At 44.2% G+C, this 21,492-nt stretch overlaps 1 protein-coding gene across 2 annotated transcripts in view; it reads left to right on the top strand.

The window, feature by feature from the left end:
- GALNT7 (polypeptide N-acetylgalactosaminyltransferase 7) overlaps positions 1–21,492 on the top strand; it is a 237,639-nt gene that overhangs the window by 93,081 nt on the left and 123,066 nt on the right. The window lies entirely within an intron of this gene.

Below are 21,492 nucleotides of genomic sequence, written 5' to 3' on the forward strand. Positions count from 1 at the left end.
ATTGAAGTTCATTCTGTGTCCTCCGTAGTACACGCCTGCGCAAGGCAAGATTGCGATAGTAAGTCGGCTGGTATGCCTAAAGCTTCTGATCCCGTTTATTCCCCTCTAAAATATGCGGAAATGAATGGTATATGGAGGAAAGGGATGAACCAACACATATGTAAGATGGAAGAGAAGTGATCCGCTAGCATTTCCTAATGACGGATGGTACCGAGCCCCCAGGTCCGCCATCGTACTATATCCCCTGTGGCATATGTAACTGCACAGAAATAAGCGCTGCCAATATTTCACATTGAATAAATATTTTTTTTGCGCTGGGAAATATTTTTGTTACAAGTTTATCATACAGCCACTGTCGGAAGCAGTCAGATCAATGGCTGCATGATTTATGATTTACAAAAGAAACTGTAACATCTCTTTTGCGGGGAAGCAGCTGCATTGGAATAATAGACTGCAAGAGTTAGAAATCAAAGTGGCTGCCATCAGACAATGCAGAATAGATTGGTACACAGAAATCCACACTTCTCATTATATACTACAGCGAGGAAGCCCCCTGTTCTCCTGGGCGGGCGCCCTGCGCATTGTGACAGCGCTGTGCCCTGAGCACCCTCTCACGTAACACTGTACTTTCACAAGTGCTACACACGGGAATCATTTGTTTTTAGCATTGTCAAGCACAAAAGTCGCTTCAAAAGGAAACCAGTGACTTAATCAAGGAAAAAACAGTAAGGGAAAACGTATAGCAGCAGCCTGAGATAGGAAGCGATATCTGTCTCTGTTCACACTGGCGCTGGTTTCATCTCTGGTGGCATTCTGTTCTTTATGATGGACCCGATTATAAGTTAATGGGATCCCTCAACATTAGAAAACGGATCAATCACATCTTCATTGGCTCCATTATGAAAAGAAAGAATGACATTATTGGGATCAGATCGTAAACCTCAGACAATACTCATAGCTCTAATTTTCAAAAAGTAAGTCAGTCCACTTCTTAAAGGGAGTCTGTCACCAGATGTTTGCTATGTTATCTGAGAGTGACATGATGTAGGGGCTGAGACCCTGATTCCAGTGATGTGTCACTTACACTTGCTGCAGTTTTGACAAAATCACTATTATCTGTTGCAGAACAGCTAGATCTGTGAATGCTGAGATCTATACACCACTACTGGCAGCTCTCTGTGTACATTGTCGGAAAGCGGGGTTATACAGTGCAGGAGGACTACATGGCACGAGACAACTAGTCCTGTAGTGAAAATCTACTGTTGATAAAACATTGATTTTTATTGAAATAATAACCAACAGTCCAGTAAGTGACACATCACTGGAATCAGGGTCTCTGTCCTACATCTTGCTGCTCTCAAATTACATTGGAAAGCCTGCTGACCTATTCCCTTTGAATACAGAATTTCTTCTCTTTTCTAGTTGACCACCAATCGTATTGTCATTGTATATCCTAGTGATATGCCATAACATCATAATGTAAGACCACCGCTTTAACGGGTTTTCCCCTGGATAATTGATTCACAGGATAGGTGTCAAATGTATTACCACAGTGTAAATGGAACAGTAGTGTGCATGCGTGATCACTACTCGCTTGTCACAGGGGACTTTGGGACCCCAGTTCACAGGAACAGTGGGGTTTTAACAGTTAGATCCACAGAAATCATACACTCATTCCCGGTCCTGTGGTTAAATGATCAATGTATTTAGCGTGGAAACTCATCATGAAAGTTTTTATAATGGAAGCGAGTTCTTCATGTTTCAATAATTTGTATAAAATGTACTTAATATGAGAAAAGTGCTGGATGACATGAAGAGTGTAATTTATGCTCTCTGCATGCCGATGAAAATCATATCCACTAACCCCAACGAAATGGACCTACTTTCTAAAGGTATTTTACATTTTTCTCACCCTTTTTTTGGCCACTCTACCACATAAAATCGAGTCCAAAGTTTCATCCCCCGAAATAAATGCTAAGGCTAGGTTCGCACTGCGTTAATGGGTTAACGCTAACGCACTGCGTTGCATGGCGAAATTGTCGCAATTAACGCCGTGCAACGGGTCCGTTAGCGCACCCATTGACAGCAATGTGATTTTTCTCTGTAGCGCATGCCATTTTCGGCACGCGCTAGCGATGTGCCATTATTCTGTGACGGACCTCGGACGCTGCTTGCAGCGTCCGAGGTGCGTCCGAGGTCTGTTCCTCGCTAGCGCAGATCGGGGATCTGCGCTAGCGGGAACTACAAACGCAACCCCTATAAAGACATTGTGTTAGCGCAATCCGCTAGCGCTATGCGCTAAACGGATTGCCCTAACGCAATGTGAACCTAGCCTAGGCTAGTGAGGAACGGACCTCGGACGCTGGAAGACAAAATAACGGCACATCGCTAGCGATGCGCTACAGATGTGCTAAATGGCATGCGCTAGCGATGCGCTACAGAGAAAAATCACATTGCTGTCAATGGGTGCGCTAACGGACCCGTTGCATGGCGTTAATTGCGGCAATTTCGCCGTGTAACGCAGTCCGTTAGCGTTAACCCATTAACGCAATGTGAACCTAGCCTAAGGCTAACTCCTAAATATGTCCATAAGTGCTCAGGGATACTGTTCGTACTGACCCGATTAATCAGTGTCGTTTCTCCAGTTTTTGGAGTCCTTTCTTTTTCGTGGCTTTATTATCTGCGCCCTGTTCTCTTCAAGATTTACTCCACTTTTTTAATTTTTTTTTTTTTTTTTTTTAATTCTTCTTCTTCCTTGAGAACTTGCTCCTCCAGACTTGTAGGGAAAAGGTGCATCTTATAAAAGGCTTTAAAAACAAAAATAAAAAGCATTTTTTTAAATTATATGCCAAATTCATGAACCCCGTGCACCATTTCAAGGAATTTGACACAAAAATATAAGGCAACGAATGCCACAAGACAAGAGTGCGTTCAGTATATCGCAAAGGATAACTCAAGGCCACCGAGTCCTGCATGACCATACACAAACGGTGTGACTGAACTACTGCTGTCCTCCACTGGGCACCTTATGAATGAAGTTATAAGGGTGATCAGAAACAAACACTGATTTAATCCTAAATGTCTTGTTCATTTAATGTAATAATCTAATTGCTTTTGTAATATGCTTTAATTAAAAATTCCTTTCCTTTTCCTTTTTTAATCTAACTGCTTTATTTATTTTATTTTTTTTACCATCTTCCTGTTTAATGAAATTTTGTTTGGGAATCCCCAAGTGCATGCTGGGATACTCAAAGGAGACGTCATCAAGGGCAGCGGCTGCAGTCACTGTCACCATCCTAAAATAAAGCCTATGTCACGGGTTTACTGCAACAAAGGGGGGCCAGAAGACCGCGTCTGACTTCACATACTGCTGCACTGATTAGAAGCACTTCCCTTCATATTAAACGGTGCAGGTTTCTGTTAGCAGTGCAGGAGTTAAACTGTTCAGCTTGGAGTCTCTGTAGCTTTCCTGCTTGGATGATCTCAGCTGTTGAGTATTGGCCACTCCTCTCTCCTAAATATTCTTGCTTCTGGCATTCTGGACTGCCAGTGTAAGTTTTGTATTGCCTTGTGTGGAGTGGAGGTGTCGATTGTTGGTAGAGGCGTTTGGAGTGTTGATCTATGATTGTTGCTTGGTGTTTCTGTTGTATGCGATTCCTCATCATTTCCTATTTTGTTTACCTGCCTTTTCTCCCTGGTGTTCCTCTTTGTTGTCTGTTTTTCAGTTATCCTTGTACGTCCTCCCTTGTTAGTCTGGTTTGGGTATATACATACACTATTACTCTCCACTTCCCTTTGTGGGGGACAGCTATAGGTCTGAATCAGGAGGTCTACAAGGTCCATGGCCCTGGCTTCTTCACCATCAGAAGTAATCCGGGGCGCAGGAATAGCTTGGGCGCCCCTAGCGTTAGGGAAAGGGAAGGAGTCTCAGGTATTCGGACAACAGAGTTGTGGCAGCCTATGTCCCCACTCTGAAATAAAGTATCATTAGTGACACCCCTTTTTTGGGGCTAGTTTCGGCTCTATTTAGCATGCGTTGTTTGTCAATTCCGACGTATGCTCAGTAGGATCTTGTCACTGTGCAATATTTTTAATGAACGGTTACTGTGCACTCCCTCAACGACTCTGATGAGAAGTGATGAGCCGGAAAAAGTGTGTGCTGTCAGTGTGCATTTTAGAGAAAGAATCCAACAAGCGGCGAGAACAGATGCCAGCCCTGCCTTAAATACCGATGTTACTTTTGGGGTGGTGGATCTTGTCTCTGCTTTTCCTGCTTGCCAGGTTATCTCCTTACAATTCGCACTGACCGTGCGCTCTCTGGACGACTCATCACTTCTGACTGCGACAGTGCGCACTGTCACTGGGAATTAAAAAGAATATTGCACAATAACAAGATCCTGCGCTGCATATGCTGGAATTGACAGCCGACGCGCGCTCACTAGAGGAGGGACTAGCCCAGCCCCTGAGGTCACAGATGACGCTTCATGTCAAGGTGGAGACATAGGCTGCGGCAGTGTCTGTGGCCTCTGCCCCATATAACTTCTTGTTTGAGAATCTCCAGTGCATGATGGGATACTCAAACGAAATATCAAACAGGAAGTTGATAAAAAAACAACAACAATATAATACAGCAGTTAGAGTAGAGTGGGAACGGTAGGGGATTTTTAATAAAAGTATATTAGAAAAAGATTACCGTAGATTATTACATTAAACATTTAGGATTAAATTCCGGTTAGTTTCTGACCACCCCTTTAATCTTCCATGATAACGATTTTTTGCTCTGTACCTAAAGCATCTAATATGGCATAGAGAAGCAATAATTGGCGCATCTACTTCTCTAGGTATTGTAGTATGCCGTAATAGAGGCGTACATGAGGCCTAGAGGAGACGGTCCCAAGCACGGTAAATGGTCTGTTAGCCTAATGGTTAGGTGATCGCATATGAGGCACAGAATCCGCAGTATGTGGATTATTATCGACCGGTTAATGGTTAATCGAATGTTCTAAAAAGGTGATATTTTATTTTTTTTACCCTTGTCGCAGCCGACAATTACATGACTGTGCATGGTCCATAAAAGCTGCTGACATGTGGAGGATGGTGTCAGTATAGTTGTCTTTCCTTCTGCGGGTGTATTTCTTTTCTATTTGAAGGAGAAGCCGTCCTCTGTCTTTAACCGGTTTGTCATTTAATCTTGCTGACATTACTGGAACACGTGTGTAAAGTCTGGTGGGCTCCAGAGGGAACGTGTGACTGCATCTCTGTGTTCCGATGGCGCTTCTCCTGTGAGAACACTTGCAGACTCCATCAGTCACATTGCTTCTGGTGGCTGACGATGTCCTCCTGGGGGGACACATGGGAATGCTGCTTGTCAGCTTTCTGCTGGAAGCTTTAGCTTTCAAGTTTCTGTTTTTGCCTTTGGATGTAATTCTACACGTGGGGTCATTTTGTTATGTAAAGTAGTGGTCACTGTACAAAAATGCCCAAAATTAGTAATGTTCATACAAAACATGAAAGCTTGTCATTTGATGTATCAAGTGAAAATCATTAATGAACGCATACTGAAATGAGCAAGAAAATGTTCCCACCAAAGAAAATGATGGCTACATGGTTGTAGAGAGGGAAAACCAGATACATTCCTATTTAATCTATGGACCCTGTGCTTAGATTTTGGGGGTCTCTGTAGTATGATTTTTGAACACGTATGTTGGCACAAACCATAGCTACTGTACATAGTGCTGCCCATCGTCCTGCTGAGCTTTGCTGCAGTTGTTCTTGTCCCCTTTATGCACTTCTGAAGCCCCCAAGATCAATAAATGATGGCACATCTGAGCTATAAATGTTGGAGTCTTGCCTCTTCTTCACATGGCAGGTTTTTTTTTTATCTCATCCCAACTACGCACCTCCCATTAATGTGACCAAATGAAATCAATAGGGCTAATTACACATTGTTTTATTTCTTTGACATTTGTGCCTTATCTGAGAAAACTCTGTTTAGGAACTTCTGATTCAGCCATTCACATTTATGGAAGCGAGAAATGACTGAATGCAGACTGAAGCTATCCATGTGCTGTTCATTGCTACTGAAGCAAAATTTGACATGGCCATGTGAATTAAGCCCTGGAGTATGTGCACACACTGTTTTTGAGAGGTGCTCAAAATTGAGTTTTCTAGTGAAAACTACTTCAGGAAATGCTCTTTTTTATATACATGCACACATCTTTTTCAGGCAGATTCCTCCTAGAAGCCTCCCTTTAAAAAAAAAATGCTAAAAAGCATCAAAAAGAATAAAAATATGCACTGCAATGTGGAACGGACTTGCTGTGCACATTCTATCTTATATAACTTCTTTTAGCTGCTTCAGTAAGCATCCACTATATGGAACAAATGAAAATGATGACAGCAAAGAAGACGTCAGAAGAAACAAGTTGGGAAACACACCGCCATCAACAAAAACGATGCAAGGATGCTTGTGTCTATACGAGGACCTGAGCATGTTCTGGTGAGCTTTTGGAGGATTTTTAAGACGCTGATGCCTATCCTACCATGGTTTTCCTAAGTGGAGCTACTTCAAGAAAAAGACTGCGGTCTTCTTCCTGAAGAGGATTCTCTGGCAGTTGGCAGCTAGTCAGTGGCTTCCTAGTGTTGGCAGCTAGTCAGTGGCTTCCTGGTGTTGGCAGCTAGTCAGTGGCTTCCTAGTGTTGGTAGCTAGTCAGTGGCTTCCTAGTGTTGGCAGCTAGTCAGTGGCTTCCTAGTGTTGGCAGCTAGTCAGTGGCTTCCTAGTGTTGGCAGCTAGTCAGTGGCTTCCTCGTGTTGGCAGCTAGTCAGTGGCTTCCTGGTGTTGGCAGCTAGTCAGTGGCTTCATAGTGTTGGCAGCTACTCAGTGGCTTCATAGTGTTGGCAGCTAGTCAGTGGCTTTCTAGTGTTGGCAGCTAGTCAGTGGCCTCCTAGTGTTGGCAGCTAGTCAGTGGCCTCCTAGTGTTGGCAGCTAGTCACTGGCTTCCTAGTGTTGGCAGCAAGTCAGTGGCTTTCTAGTGTTGGCAGCTAGTCGGTGGCTTCCTAGTGTCGGCAGCTAGTCGGTGGCTTCCTAGTGTCGGCAGCTAGTCGGTGGCTTCCTAGTGTCGGCAGCTAGTCGGTGGCTTCCTAGTGTCGGCAGCTAGTCGGTGGCTTCCTAGTGTCGGCAGCTAGTCGGTGGCTTCCTAGTGTCGGCAGCTAGTCGGTGGCTTCCTAGTGTCGGCAGCTAGTCGGTGGCTTCCTAGTGTCGGCAGCTAGTCGGTGGCTTCCTAGTGTCGGCAGCTAGTCGGTGGCTTCCTAGTGTCGGCAGCTAGTCGGTGGCTTCCTAGTGTCGGCAGCTAGTCGGTGGCTTCCTAGTGTCGGCAGCTAGTCGGTGGCTTCCTAGTGTCGGCAGCTAGTCGGTGGCTTCCTAGTGTCGGCAGCTAGTCGGTGGCTTCCTAGTGTCGGCAGCTAGTCGGTGGCTTCCTAGTGTCGGCAGCTAGTCGGTGGCTTCCTAGTGTCGGCAGCTAGTCGGTGGCTTCCTAGTGTCGGCAGCTAGTCGGTGGCTTCCTAGTGTCGGCAGCTAGTCGGTGGCTTCCTAGTGTCGGCAGCTAGTCGGTGGCTTCCTAGTGTCGGCAGCTAGTCGGTGGCTTCCTAGTGTCGGCAGCTAGTCGGTGGCTTCCTAGTGTCGGCAGCTAGTCGGTGGCTTTCTAGTGTTAGCCACAGTATTTTCTCTTGTCTGAGAGAATAGGGCCAATTATGCTAATCATACGCTGATCAGAGTTTGATCACAGTATGATCCAATTTTCTCGGATTTAGAAATAAAAAATTCTCCATCTTCTCAATTTTGTCAGAATTACATGGTTGAGTGCAGGCCGGTATCCTGATCCAACTCGGGTATGCTGCTATTTATTTCCTCAGACTGACCAGGTATAAATATCAGCCATGTGCTTGGCCTCATCGATTAACATTGGTCCGAGTCCAATCTGATGTTTTGTCGGCTCACACTTGGACCAAAAATACTGTCATGTTTGTGAGACCTAAGAGGGAACATTCTTCTGCTTTTAACCACTTCACAGTTCCCAAGCCCTGATCTGCTAAAAGAAGTGACAAAGGACTGAACATGTGCACAGCAAAGATTATAATTATTTTCTTACTTTGCAGCGGTTTTGTTCATAGCCTTAAAGTGATTTTGCAGCCTTCTGATTGGACAGTGCCTAGTCTAGACCCCGGATTCCACCAGGATCCCCTTCAATGAAGAGACCAGAAGACTCGGAATAGAAATGTAAATGGAATATTCAAAGCGAGTTTGGGGCAATTATTATTTAAAGCTCTGTTCACACTGAGGTTTTTTTTTAGGATTTTTTGTTCAGTGGAAACTCTCCAAAACTCATGAGAAGATCAGAATCCACGAATTTTGATTGGAGAGTATCTCATCCAAAAACTCCTGAAAACATTCCGTGTGAACATACCCTTTAGGAGAAATTCAATCAAATGGATCCACTGACACGTCATGGGTATTTGAGGGGTCAAATTAATAGTCTGTCATCCTGAAAATCAAAAATTGGCTGAGAGCAAACAAAAGTTTTCTTAGGCTCTGTTCACCTCGGCATTGGATACTCCACAGGTGCATACACTGGACAAAGTAGTGGAGTACGCCAAGTTGTTTTCTCTAATAAAAAGGCAGAAAATGTGAAGGAATCCTTACGGGATCCATTGTAATCAGTGGCATCTGCCAGTGGACATTGGTGCATGCTGTGAGATGGATACAGCGCTGCCATAATTTTCGCCATTCTGCTTTTATGATGGAACCGATACATGGAAGAGCGCAGATGTGAATAGAGGCTTACCGGAAATCTTTGGCAGTTTAGGATGTTGCATTAGATTGTCTGTGTGATCTCTGCACATATACCGTATTTATGACATGGCAAAAAAAAAATTTTTTTACTGGATTTCCTCTTTTTAGACTATAAAACACTGTTAAGAAAGCTTTCAGAGCCATTAAGCACCTATAATACAATAATCGATTGTGCACGTTCAGGTCACAGACCGATATAAAACTACTTGTCTCAGTCCTGTTTGCCTAAAATTCTGATTTATATTATAGAGGAAAACCGCCACTAACAATAAGATTTCTTGCAGCTGCCGTCTGACTCCTGATTTATGAAGAAATCTAGAAGAGGTTTGCTTTAAACCCACCTAATCCCCTCCTCTCCCGTGCTGCTGGTTTTACATTACAAAGCAATTGAGTTGTGTGGATTTGCATGTTGCGGAACATGTAAATCGCTGCTGTCCCTGAGAATTGTGGGATTATCTCTGGATAGTCCTGGGAGCCCGTGATTGTATACAGACTGCGGGGCCTATATGTTTAGGGCACTGCACAGGGGCCATCCTGCGCCATTAAAGTCACTTAGTACTCCGCGGGAATACCTTCATCGCTCTGCTATGCTACGTTTTGGCAAGAGTTGTGCAGGGTGGGATTTTAGGGGAAAATCTGCTCACAGGTTATGATTGATTTTTTTGTGTAAGAAGGAAAATGCCAGAGCTAATCTGTGCGATTTGCCAGGTTACAATCCAATTTTGTCAGTGTGCCAGTTCTAGTAATTAAATGGAGGCAAACCGTAGCAAATCCCAGTAACAAATGTGTATACGGAGGATTTATATGTGCTGCACCTGAGAGCGGAAGATTACTTTATTGTTAGGAAAATCCTTCATTGTCATCCTCTTTATTAGATTTTGTTTGTGATCTTTAGATGAGTTACCATAATTTTGGGCAACATCCTGGGCACATCTTTTTTGCTTTTTTCATGCAGGCCCTTGCATATAGAAATTTAGTTGATAATTTCATCTTGCTTTATTGTAATACGTTGAGAGAATTAAATTTAACAAATATTAGATAGTTTTCAAGCAAACAAGACACTATTAGCTTGATGCATATGCATGGCCCTTTTATTTTACCTCCAAAACCCGGCAATGCTTTAGCTCCCCTTTAGGCGGTTGTGAATGCCTTATGTATATCTGTTTTAGTTCATATGCCATTTCTGGGTTGTCTGCCATGTTAAATTTTTTATTACCGTATATTGTTTATGACCTATTGCCTATATTATGCAGGGAATGCAGTGTTTTCAAGATCTTTTCTATACAACCTACAGTATATTGGAGAGCACACGGTCTGAGAGGGCCCAATGCATCCGAGGGAACACAGTTCAAGCCAGTGGCTTAACCATATCACACGTCTAAACTAAAATGGTCAGTCGGGAAATTTCCTACCCACCCCACACCCCTGACATCCGTTTTCTTAGCAAGTAGGAAGCGGAATCTGGGGAGTGCAGCACTCCTGAAAAAAGATGAGGCAACCTCTTCATTGACAGCCAATGATCAATCTGTGATATAGCACTGCTGTACCCTACAGAGATAAAGTGACTTGTGATGCAGTTTCAGTTCGTCTACTCTGCCTCCTGCCTGTGACAGTTTTTTCCTGGATCTTACAAGCAGGAGGCAGGGATACAGGCTGCGGCCAAATCTCCTCAAATACACTGTAGATTCTGCACATAGCACTTACAAATAGTCAAGGCAGATAAGACAGCTAGTGTGTAGGGAAGGTGTAACTGGAGCTCATCATTGTATGGATTCATTTTCCATGTCTCATGTGTTATGGAAGGCAGAAATGACACAGAGAAAGGAGCCTGCAAGTATTTTCTACACTTTGCTTTGAATGACCCACTTCCTTGTCATTATAATATCTTTGTCTGTGGTACTTCTATTTGTGGCTCCATGATAGCATACTATTTCAATTGTTTAAGCCCCCGAATGTCCCCACATCTTGCTCCCACTGTAATATCATTCAGTTCTTACATTACTGCTTTTTTATTTTTTACAAATTGTACCCTACCGTGTTACCTTGAACTGTATGTTTTCTCTTTTATGAATCTGTTATAAAAGCTATCGATATAATCCTGAAACAACCTAATGCAACAAGAGATCCTCGTACGTCGGTAGTATTTAGGAGAGTTTAATAATACATATGGCACGTAAGCACAATATTCCCTGTTGGCCTGGGCCAGATTTGGGCACAATGATACTTGGACGCTCCCACTTCAATGAATATTGTTACTTAGAGGAAAAAAATAACGTAATGACTGGTATCAGTGTAAGTTCTGGAGAAGAGCGTTCAGGACACCATATTGGGGTAAGGGTTAATGACAATAATGGGTCACTATAAGCATAGGCTGCTGGAGTCGGTGCAGATTGCTTGTTACTATCTCCTACTGGCATTTTAGCAGATCTAGTAATTCAGTCACTGAACCAAATAATTTGATCTCCGCACGTGTCCACTGTAACTTTTCTCTGAACATTATAGGCTCACAGATCAGGACAATGGTTGAGCGGTGCTATGTTATAAGACATACACAACAATACCAAGAATAAAAACAATCCGTATTGGTGTCCTAAATGTCTCAAAGTAATACAAAATGGACACCAGTGTTACTATGAAAACATGACTGATGGCCATTTGTTAGATCTGCGTATCTTTTTACTCTGCAGTCAGAAAAAAACATGGTATTTCACAGACCAGTCGCATAGACACCTCGTACTGGCACATGAGCCGTATAAAGTAGAAGGAAAATGGCTCTCGTATCCACAGATCAGAAAAAAAACGTATTATCTGTTTAAAATATCATATTTATATAATCCCTCTGAAAATAAATTAACCAAAAAGGCATGTGGGCGCCGGCTGACTGGTCGATTTGACATGTCCGATTTCTGAGTGCTGATCACATTTTTCTGCCAGTGATAAGACACCAACCGATGTGTGAGCCGACGGATTTCTCTTACAGAACAAAGAGGCGCCCAACCGAACAAGCGCTCCAGTGTATGGGAGAGTCGGCTGACACTGATATTAAAAAAAAAAAAAAAAAAAATGTAACGCCATCACACCATGTCACGGTGCACTATTTGGGACGGTTCTAACCTCTAATATTAAAACCTTACTATCTGTCAAGTGACGTGAGTCGCCCGCTGGGTCCGGTCACAATTAAAGGGATGGTCACAGTGGCAGCAACCCGATCCGTGGTCCTGGGCGCCCAAGTAAAAGGGACAGTCTTTAAAGGGGTTGTGGAAATAATGAAAGTTCGTGACGCCACCTGTGGTTTTCGGTCAGAGGTGACCGACGCTGCTGAAAGGGGTCCTCTGTGGGCGATTGTGCTGCAGCAAAGATGGTGTTGCTTCCCACGGGTGAAGCGGGGTCCCTAGGGCTCCCGGTGTTTTTGGCAGGAATGGTGAATGCTGGCAAATAAATGGAGGACACAAGGTTGCAGTCTTTACCTGGTTTACTGGTGTTAAGCAGCCTCAATCCAGGGTACCAGCAACAGGTGTAGATGGAGTCCAGGCAGCCTGAAGACAAGTGGAAATCCCTTTGACAGGTCAGTTTGGGAGCCTTCCACTATGTGCTGGTCTGTGGTCCCTTGCTGCCTGTAGTTGTCGAACAAGGTCCTATTTTTCCCTTGTCCAGGGACAGTGCCTGCACGGTAGGCAACTTGAGCTGTATCTTTGAGGTCTCTGTGCACTGTGGCTCTGGGCTCTGATTGCTGCTGTACCTCAGGTATTATGTGGGTAAGTCCCTTTTAGTTTCCTGCCCTCTGGTTCTGCCATGGGACCTGTAGTTCCTCACGAACTCAGGCTCCCGGTGCCCGGTTTCTGCGCTCAGCTTAGAGAGGCCAGGTCGCAGCCCTCCTCTAGCTCCTAAGTCCTTTTGTGCTCTTTCACTGTCTACCAACTGTCAACTCTCCGCTTGCCTGCACCAGACTGACTCCTCCAGACTAGGATGTAAATAGGGAAGTTCCCTTTAAACCGGGTTTAGAGCTCCCCCTTCTGGCCTGGAGTCAGAATGTGTTGCATGTCAGGTTACCTGCCAAAGGGATTCCTCCTGTCTCCAGTCATGGCACTACCCTCCCTGAGAGGAAGGCAATACCACTGTGGTACCTGAACTCCTGGGGTGTTATGTTAACTAAGCACCCTATATAAGTTGCATGCACTGTTGCTGTTTATGTACTGCAGGGTGTTTGCTTATTATTAGTGATGAGCGAGTATACTCATTGCTCGGGTGGTCTCCGGGTATTTGTGAGTGCTCGAAGATTTAGTTTTCTTGCCGCAGCTGCATGATTTGCGGCTACTAGACAGCTTGATTACAAGTGGGGATTCCCTAGCAACCAGGCAATACCCGCATGTACTCAGGCTGGCTAGCAGCTGTAAATCATGCAGCTGCGTCAACAAAAACTAAATCTCCGAGCACTCACAAATACTCGGAGACCACCCAAGCGTGCTCAGGAAAACCCGAGCAACGAGTACACTCGCTCATCACTACGTATTATGTTTTTGTCTTGGGTTTTGTCTGTTTAATGGCCAGTATAAACATGCGCTCACACACTGCATGCACACAAACTTATATTCCAGTTCATTTCTTTAAGTCTAGTGCATGTACAGTGGGGAAAATAACTATTTGATACACTGCCGATTTTGCAAGTTTCCCACTTACAAAGAATGGAGAGGTCTGTCATTTATATTGTAGGTACACTTCAACTGTGAGAGAATCTAAAAATAAAAAAATAGAAAATCACACTGTATGGAGTTCTAAATAATTAATTTGCATTTTATTGCATGAAATAAGTATTTGCTCGCCTACCAACCAGCAAGAATTCTGGCTCTCAGAGACCTGCTATTTATTTTTTTTTTTTAAGATGCCCTCCTACTCTGCACTCATTACTTGTATTAATTGCACCTGTTTGAATGTGTTACCTCTATGGCTACGTTCACATTTGCGTTGTGCGCCGCTGCGTCGGCGACGCAAGGCACAACGCAAATAAAAACGCACCAAAACGCATGCAAAAACGCTGCGTTTTGCGACGCATGCGTCCTTTTTTGCTGAAATTTGGACGCAAGAAAAATGCAACTTGTTGCGTTTCTGCGCCCGACGCTTGCGGCAAAAAAACGCATGCGTCGCACAACGCAGCACAACGCATGTCCATGCGTCCCCCATGTTAAATATAGGTGCGCATGACGCATGCGTCGCCGCTGTGTCGCACGACGCAAACACGCAAAACGCTAATGTGAACGTAGCCTATAAAAGACACCTGTCCACATACGCAATCAATCACATTAACCCCTTCCCGACCCATGACGCCACGTAGGCGTCATGAAAGTCGGTGCCAATCCGACCCATGACGCCTATGTGGCGTCATGGAAAGATCGCGTCCCTGCAGATCGGGTGAAAGGGTTAACTCCCATTTCACCCGATTTGCAGGGACAGGGTGAGTGGTAGTTTAGCCCAGGGGGGGTGGCTTCACCCCCCCGTGGCTACGATCGCTCTGATTGGCTGTTGAAAGTGAAACTGCCAATCAGAGCGATTTGTAATATTTCACCTATTATAACGGGTGAAATATTACAATCCAGCCATGGCCGATACTGCAATATCATCGGCCATGGCTGGAAACACTAATGTGCCCCCACCCCACCCCACCGATCGCCCCCCCAGCCCTCCGATCTGGCCGGTACACTGCTCCGGCTCCCCTCCGTCCTGTGCTCCGCTCCCCCCGTGTTCTTGTCCGCTCCCCCCGTGCTCCAATCACCCTCCCCGTGCTCCAACCACCCCCCCTGCACTCCGATCCACCCCCCCTGCAGTCCGATCCACCCCCCGATGCTCCAATGCACCCCCCCGTGCTCCGTTCCACCCCTCCCGCGCTCCGATCCACCCCCCCATGCTCTGATTCCCCCCCCCCCGTGCTCCTCCCCACCGTATCATACTTACCGATCCTGCCGGGGTCCGTCCGTCTTCTCCCTGGGCACCGCCATCTTCCAAAATGGCGGGCGCATGCGCAGTGCGCCCGCCGAATCTGCCGGCCGGCAGATTCGTTCCAAAGTACATTTTGATCACTGAGATATATAATCTATCTCAGTGATCAAAATAAAAAAAATGATAAATGACCCCCCCCCCCTTTGTCTCCTCCATAGGTAGGGACAATTAAAAAAATAAAGAATTTTTTTTTCCACTTATGTTAGAATAGGGGTAGGGTTAGGGGTAGGGCTAGGGTTAGGGCTAGGGGTAGGGCTAGGGTTAGGGGTAGGGTTAGGGCTAGGGTTAGGGTTTTGGTATGTGCACACGTATTCTGGTCCTCTGCGGATTTTTCCGCTGCAGATTTGATAAATCCGCAGTGCTAAACCGCTGCGGATTTATGGTGGATTTACCGCTTTTTTTCTGCGCATTTCACTGCGGTTTTACAACTGCGGTTTTCTATTTGAGCAGTTGTAAAACCGCTGCGGAATCCGCAGAAAGAAGTGACATGCTGCGGAATGTAAACCGCTGCGTTTCCGTGCAGTTTTTCCGCAGCATGTGTACAGCGATTTTTGTTTCCCATAGGTTTACATTGAACTGTAAACTCATGGGAAACTGCTGCGGATCCGCAGCGTTTTCCGCAGCGTGTGCACATACCTTTAGAATTAGGCCATGTGCACACGGTGCGGATTTGGCTGCGGATCCGCAGCAGTGTTCCATCAGGTTTACAGTACCAAGTAAACCTGTGGAAAACCAAATCCGCTGTGCCCATGGTGCGGAAAATACCACGCGGAAACGCCGCGTTGTATTTTCCGCAGCATGTCAATTCTTTGTGCGGATTCCGCAGCGTTTTACACCTCTTCCTCAATAGGAATCCGCAGGTGAAATCCGCACAAAAAACACTGGAAATCCGCGGAAAATCCGCAGGTAAAACGCAGTGCCTTTTACCCGCGGATTTTTCAAAAATGATGCTGAAAAATCTCACACGAATCCGCAACGTGGGCACATAGCCTTAGGGTTAGGGTTGGAATTAGGGTTGTGGTTAGGGGTGTGATTAGGGTTATGGCTACAGTTGGGATTAGAGTTAGGGGTGTGTTGGGGTTAGTGTTGGAGGTAGAATTGAGGGGTTTCCACTGTTTAGGCACATCAGGGGTCTCCAAACGCAACATGGCGCCACCATTGATTCCAGCCAATCTCGTATTCAAAAAGTAAAATGGTGCTCCCTCACTTCCGAGCCCCGACGTGTGCCCAAACAGTGGTTTACCCCCACATATGGGGTACCAGCATACTCAGGATAAACTGCGCAACAATTACTGGGGTCCAATTTCTCCTGTTACCCTTGTGAAAATAAAAAAATGCTTGCTAAAACATCATTTTTGAGGAAAGAAAAATGATTTTTTATTTTCACGGCTCTGCGTTGTAAACGTCTGTGAAGCACTTGGGGGATCAAAGTGCTCACCACATATCTAGATAAGTTCCTTGGGGGGTCTAGTTTCTAAAATGGGGTCACTTGTGGGGGTTTCTACTGTTTAGGTACACCAGGGGCTCTGCAAACGCAACGTGACGCCCGCAGACCATTTCATCAAAGTCTGCATTTCAAAAGTCACTACTTCCCTTCTGAGCCCCGACGTGTGCCCAAACAGTGGTTTACCTCCACACATGGGGTATCAGCGTACTCAGGAGAAACTGGACAACAACTTTTGGGGTCCAATTTCTCCTGTAACCCTTGGGAAAATAAAAAATTCTGGGCTAAATAATTATTTTTGAGGAAAGAAAACGTATTTATTATTTTCACGGTTCTGCATTATAAACTTCTATGAAGCACTTGGGGGTTCAAAGTGCTCACCACACATCTAGATAAGTTCCTTTCGGAGTCTAGTTTCCAAAATGGGGTCACTTGTGGGGGGTTTCTACTGTTTAGCCACATCAGGGGCTCTGCAAACGCAACGTGACGCCCGCAGAGCATTCCATCAAAGTCTGCATTTCAAAACGTCACTACTTCACTTCCGAGCCCCGGCATGTGCCCAAACAGTGGTTTACCCCCACATATGGGGTATCAACGTACTCAGGAGAAACTGGACAACAAGTTTTGGGGTCAAATTTCTCCTGTTACCCTTGGGAAAATAAAAAATTGCAGGCTAAAAGATCATTTTTGAGAAAATATATATATTTTGTTATTTTCATGGCTCTGCGTTATAAACTTCCGTGAAGCACTTGGGGGTTCAAAGTCCTCACCACACATCTAGATTAGTTCCTTTGGGGGTCTAGTTTCCAAAATGGGGTCATTTGTGGGGGATCTCCAATGTTTAGGCTCACAGGGGCTCTCCAAACGTGACATGGTGTCCGCTAATGATTGGAGCTAATTTTCCATTTAAAAAGCCAAATGGCGTGCCTTCCCTTCCGAGCCCTGCCGTGCGCCCAAACAGTGGTTTACCCCCACATATGGGGTATCAGCGTACTCAGGACAAACTGGAAAACAACATTTTGGGTCCAATTTCTCCTATTACCCTTGGCAAAATAGGAAATTCCAAGCTAAAAAATCATTTTTGAGGAAAGAAAAATTATTTTTTATTTTCATGGCTCTGCGTTATAAACTTCTGTGAAGCACCTGGGGGTTTAAAGTGCTCAATATGCATCTAGATAAGTTCCTTGGGGGGTCTAGTTTCCAAAATGGAGTCACTTGTGGGGAAGCTCCAATGTTTAGGCACACAGGGGCTCTCCAAACGCGACATGGTGTCCGCTAACAATTGGAGCTAATTTTCCATTCAAAAAGTCAAATGGCGCGCCTTCCCTTCCGAGCCCTGCCGAGTGCCCAAACAGTGGTTTACCCCCACATATGAGGTATCGTCGTACTCGGGAGAAATTGCCCAACAAATTTTATGATCCATTTTATCCTATTGCCCATGTGAAAATGAAAAAATTGAGGCGAAAATAATTTTTTTGTGAATAAAAAGTACTTTTTCATTTTTACGGATCAATTTGTGAAGCACCTGGGGGTTCAAAGTGCTCACTATGCATCTAGATAAGTTCCTTGGGGCGTCTAGTTTCCAAAATGGGGTCACTTGTGGGGGAGCTCCAATTTTTAGGCACACGGGGGCTCTCCAAACGTGACATGGTGTCCGCTAAAGAGTGGAGCCAATTTTTCAATCAAAAAGTCAAATAGCGCTCCTTCCCTTCCAAGCCCTGTCGTGCGCCCAAACAGTGGTTTACCCCCACATATGAGGTATCAGCGTACTCAGGGCAAATTGGACAACAACTTTCGTGGTTCAGTTTCTCCTTTTACCATTGGGAAAATAAAAAAGTTGTTGCTAAAAGATAATTTTTGTGACTAAAAAGTTAAATGTTCATTTTTTCCTTCCATGTTGCTTCTGCTGCAGTGAAGCACCTAAAGGGTTAATAAACTTCTTGAATGTGGTTTTGAGTACCTTGAGGGGTGCAGTTTTTAGAATGGTGTCACTTTTGGGTATTTTCAGCCATATAGACCCCTGAAACTGACTTCAAATGTGAGGTGGTCCCTAAAAAAAATGGTTTTGTAAATTTTGTTGTAAAAATGAGAAATCGCTGGTCAAATTTTAACCCTTATAACTTCTTAGCAAAAAAAAATTTTGTTTCCAAAATTGTGCTGATGTAAAGTATACATGTGGGAAATGTTATTTATTAACTATTTTGTGTCACATAACTCTCTGGTTTAACAGAATAAAAATTCAAAACGTGAAAATTGCGAAATTTTCAAAATTTTCGCCAAATTTCCATTTTGATCACAAACGCATAATTTATTGACCTAAATTTACCACTAACATGAAGCCCAATATGTCACGAAAAAAAAATCTCAGAACCGCTAGGATCCGTTGAAGCGTTCCTGAGTTATTACCTCATAAAGGGACACTGGTCAGAATTGCAAAAAACGGCAAGGTCTTTAAGGTCAAAATAGGCTGGGTCATGAAGGGGTTAAAACCTCTTCACCATGGCCAAGATCAAAGAGCTGTTTGACGCCAGGGACAAAATTGTAGACTATCACATGGTGGGATAGTCTACTGGACGATAGGCAAGCAGCTTGGTGAGAAGGCAACAACTGTTGGCACAGTTATTAGAAAATGGAAGAAACGCAAGATGACTGTCAATCTTCCTTGGTCTGGGGCTCCATGCAAGGTCTCGCACCATGGGGTAAGGATGATTCTGAGATAGTAAGCAGTCGATCCAGAAGTACCTGGGAGGATCTGGTCAATGACCTGAAGAGAGATGGGACCACAGTCTTAAACATTATCATTCGTAACACACTACACGTCATAGATTAAACTCCTGCAGGTGCCCTGCTGATGCCAGAACACGTCCAGGCACCTTTGAAGTTCGACAATGATCATCTAGATGATCCAAAGAAGGCATGGGAAAAGGTCATGTTGTCAGATGACACCAAAGTAGAACTTTTTGGTATCAACTTCATTCTGTGTTTGGAGAAACAAGAAGGAGGAGTACAACCCCAAGAACACCGTCCCAACCGTGAAGCATGGTGGGGGAAACATCATACTTTGGGGTGCTTTTCTGCAAAGGGGGCAAAGCAACAGCCCATATTGAAGGGAGGATGGATGGGGTCATGTATCGCGAGATTTAGCCATCAACCTCCTTCCCACAGTAAGAGCATTGAAGATGAGTAGTGGCTGGGTCTTCAAGCATGACAATGACCCGAAACAAACATCCAGGGCAACTAAGGAGTTGCTGCTCCATAAGAAGCATTTCAAGATCCTGGAGTGGCTTAACCAGCTTCCGACCTTGAGCCTAAGGGCTTATACTCATTTGTGAGAAAAAAAACGGTCTGTAATCTGAATGGAAAAAAAACGGACAAGTGCCATGTGAGTGTCATGCGAGTACAATGCGATTTTTCTCACATATCATCCGTATGACATCTGTATGACATGCGCATGCAATGCGTATTTTTTTCTCTGCAACTATTTTTCTACAATCATCTACAGGACCACTTACAGTGTTATATGCCACAGAATAAGGTATCTGTAAAAAACGGATGGCATACGGATGGTCCATATGCCGTGCGATTTTTATATTTTTTTTTTTCTCGCACCCATTGACTTGCCAATGCAAGTCTCATTCGAGATACGCAACAAATCGCAGCATGCTGCGATTTTTTTTCTCAGTCTAATTTCAGCTGAGAAAAAAAATCGCAGATGAGATGTAACATTGGTCAGAGTGCAGTCCAATTTTTTTTTTTTCTATCAGATTGCACTCGTCTGTTTCTCGCACAAATGAGTATGAGCCTTTATAGAAAATCTTTGAAGAAGGAAACTCAATGTCGCCCAGTGAAAAATCTGAAGAACATCTGTATAAAGGAGTGGGACAATATCCCTGCTGCAGTGTGTGCAAACTTGATCAAGAACTACATGAAACGTCTGACCTCTTGTAATTGCAAATAAAGGTTTCTGTTTGTCTATAGCATCAAACAGGGTAGATTTGATTTAAATCTAACTGATTTAAATCACGATTTAAATCACTAGTCAGTAAGGCCGGCGTCACACTTGCGAGTTTTACGGACGTAAGAGCGCAGAATCTACGTCCGTAAAACTCGCAAAAAATACGGCACAATTATTCTCTATGCCCCTGCTCCTATTTGCCGTATTTTACTGATCAGTATTATACGGCTTTCTACGGCCGTACAAAATCGCAGCATGCTGCGTTTGTCACCGTACTGCGCAAGAAATACGCCAATGAAATTCTATGGAAGCGTGAAAAATACGGATTACACACGGACAAGCAGTGTGACTTGCGAGAAATACGCAGCGCTGTTAGAGAGAAAAGCCGGTAATTCAGTGCGGTGTACAGTAAAATCACACTGACAGCTTACAGTAGAATAGGTAGAATAAATGTGTACACATAGAATAGGTATATATATATATATATATATATATATATATATGTCAGTGAGACACATATATGTATATATATTAATATTTATTCCAGCGCTAGACAGCTTGAAAGCCGGTAATTCAATTACCGGCTTTTTCCTTCTCCTTCCTAAAACCCGACATGATTTGAGACATGGTTTACATACAGTAAACCATGTCTTCTCTCCATTTTTTTTGCAGATTCCACACTACTAATGTCAGTAGTGTGTATCTGCAAAATTTGGCCGTTCTAGCTCTTAAAATAAAGGGTTAAATGGCGGAAAAAATTGGCGTGGGCTCCCGCGCAATTTTCTCCGCCAGAGTAGTAAAGCCAGTGACTGAGGGCAGATATTAATAGCCTGGAGAGGGTCCACGGTTATTGGCCCCCCCCTGGCTAAAAATATCTGCCCCCAGCCACCCCAGAAAAGGCACATCTGGAAGATGCGCCTATTCTGGCACTTGGCCACTCTCTTCCCATTCCCGTGTAGCGGTGGGATATGGGGTAATGAAGGGTTAATGCCACCTTGCTATTGTAAGGTGACATTAAGCCTAATTAATAATGGAGAGGCGTCAATTATGACACCTATCCATTATTAATCCAATTGTAGTGAAGGGTTAAATAAAACACAAACACATTATTTAAAATTATTTTAATGAAATAAAAACAATGGTTGTTGCAGTATTTTATTCAACGCCCAATCCAGTCACTGAAGACCCTCGTTCTGTGAGTAAAAAAACATAATAAACCAACAATATACTTACCCTCCGCAGATCTGTAACGTC

This window comes from Ranitomeya imitator, chromosome 1 (genome assembly GCF_032444005.1).
Source record: "Ranitomeya imitator isolate aRanImi1 chromosome 1, aRanImi1.pri, whole genome shotgun sequence".
Lineage (NCBI taxonomy): Eukaryota > Metazoa > Chordata > Amphibia > Anura > Dendrobatidae > Ranitomeya > Ranitomeya imitator.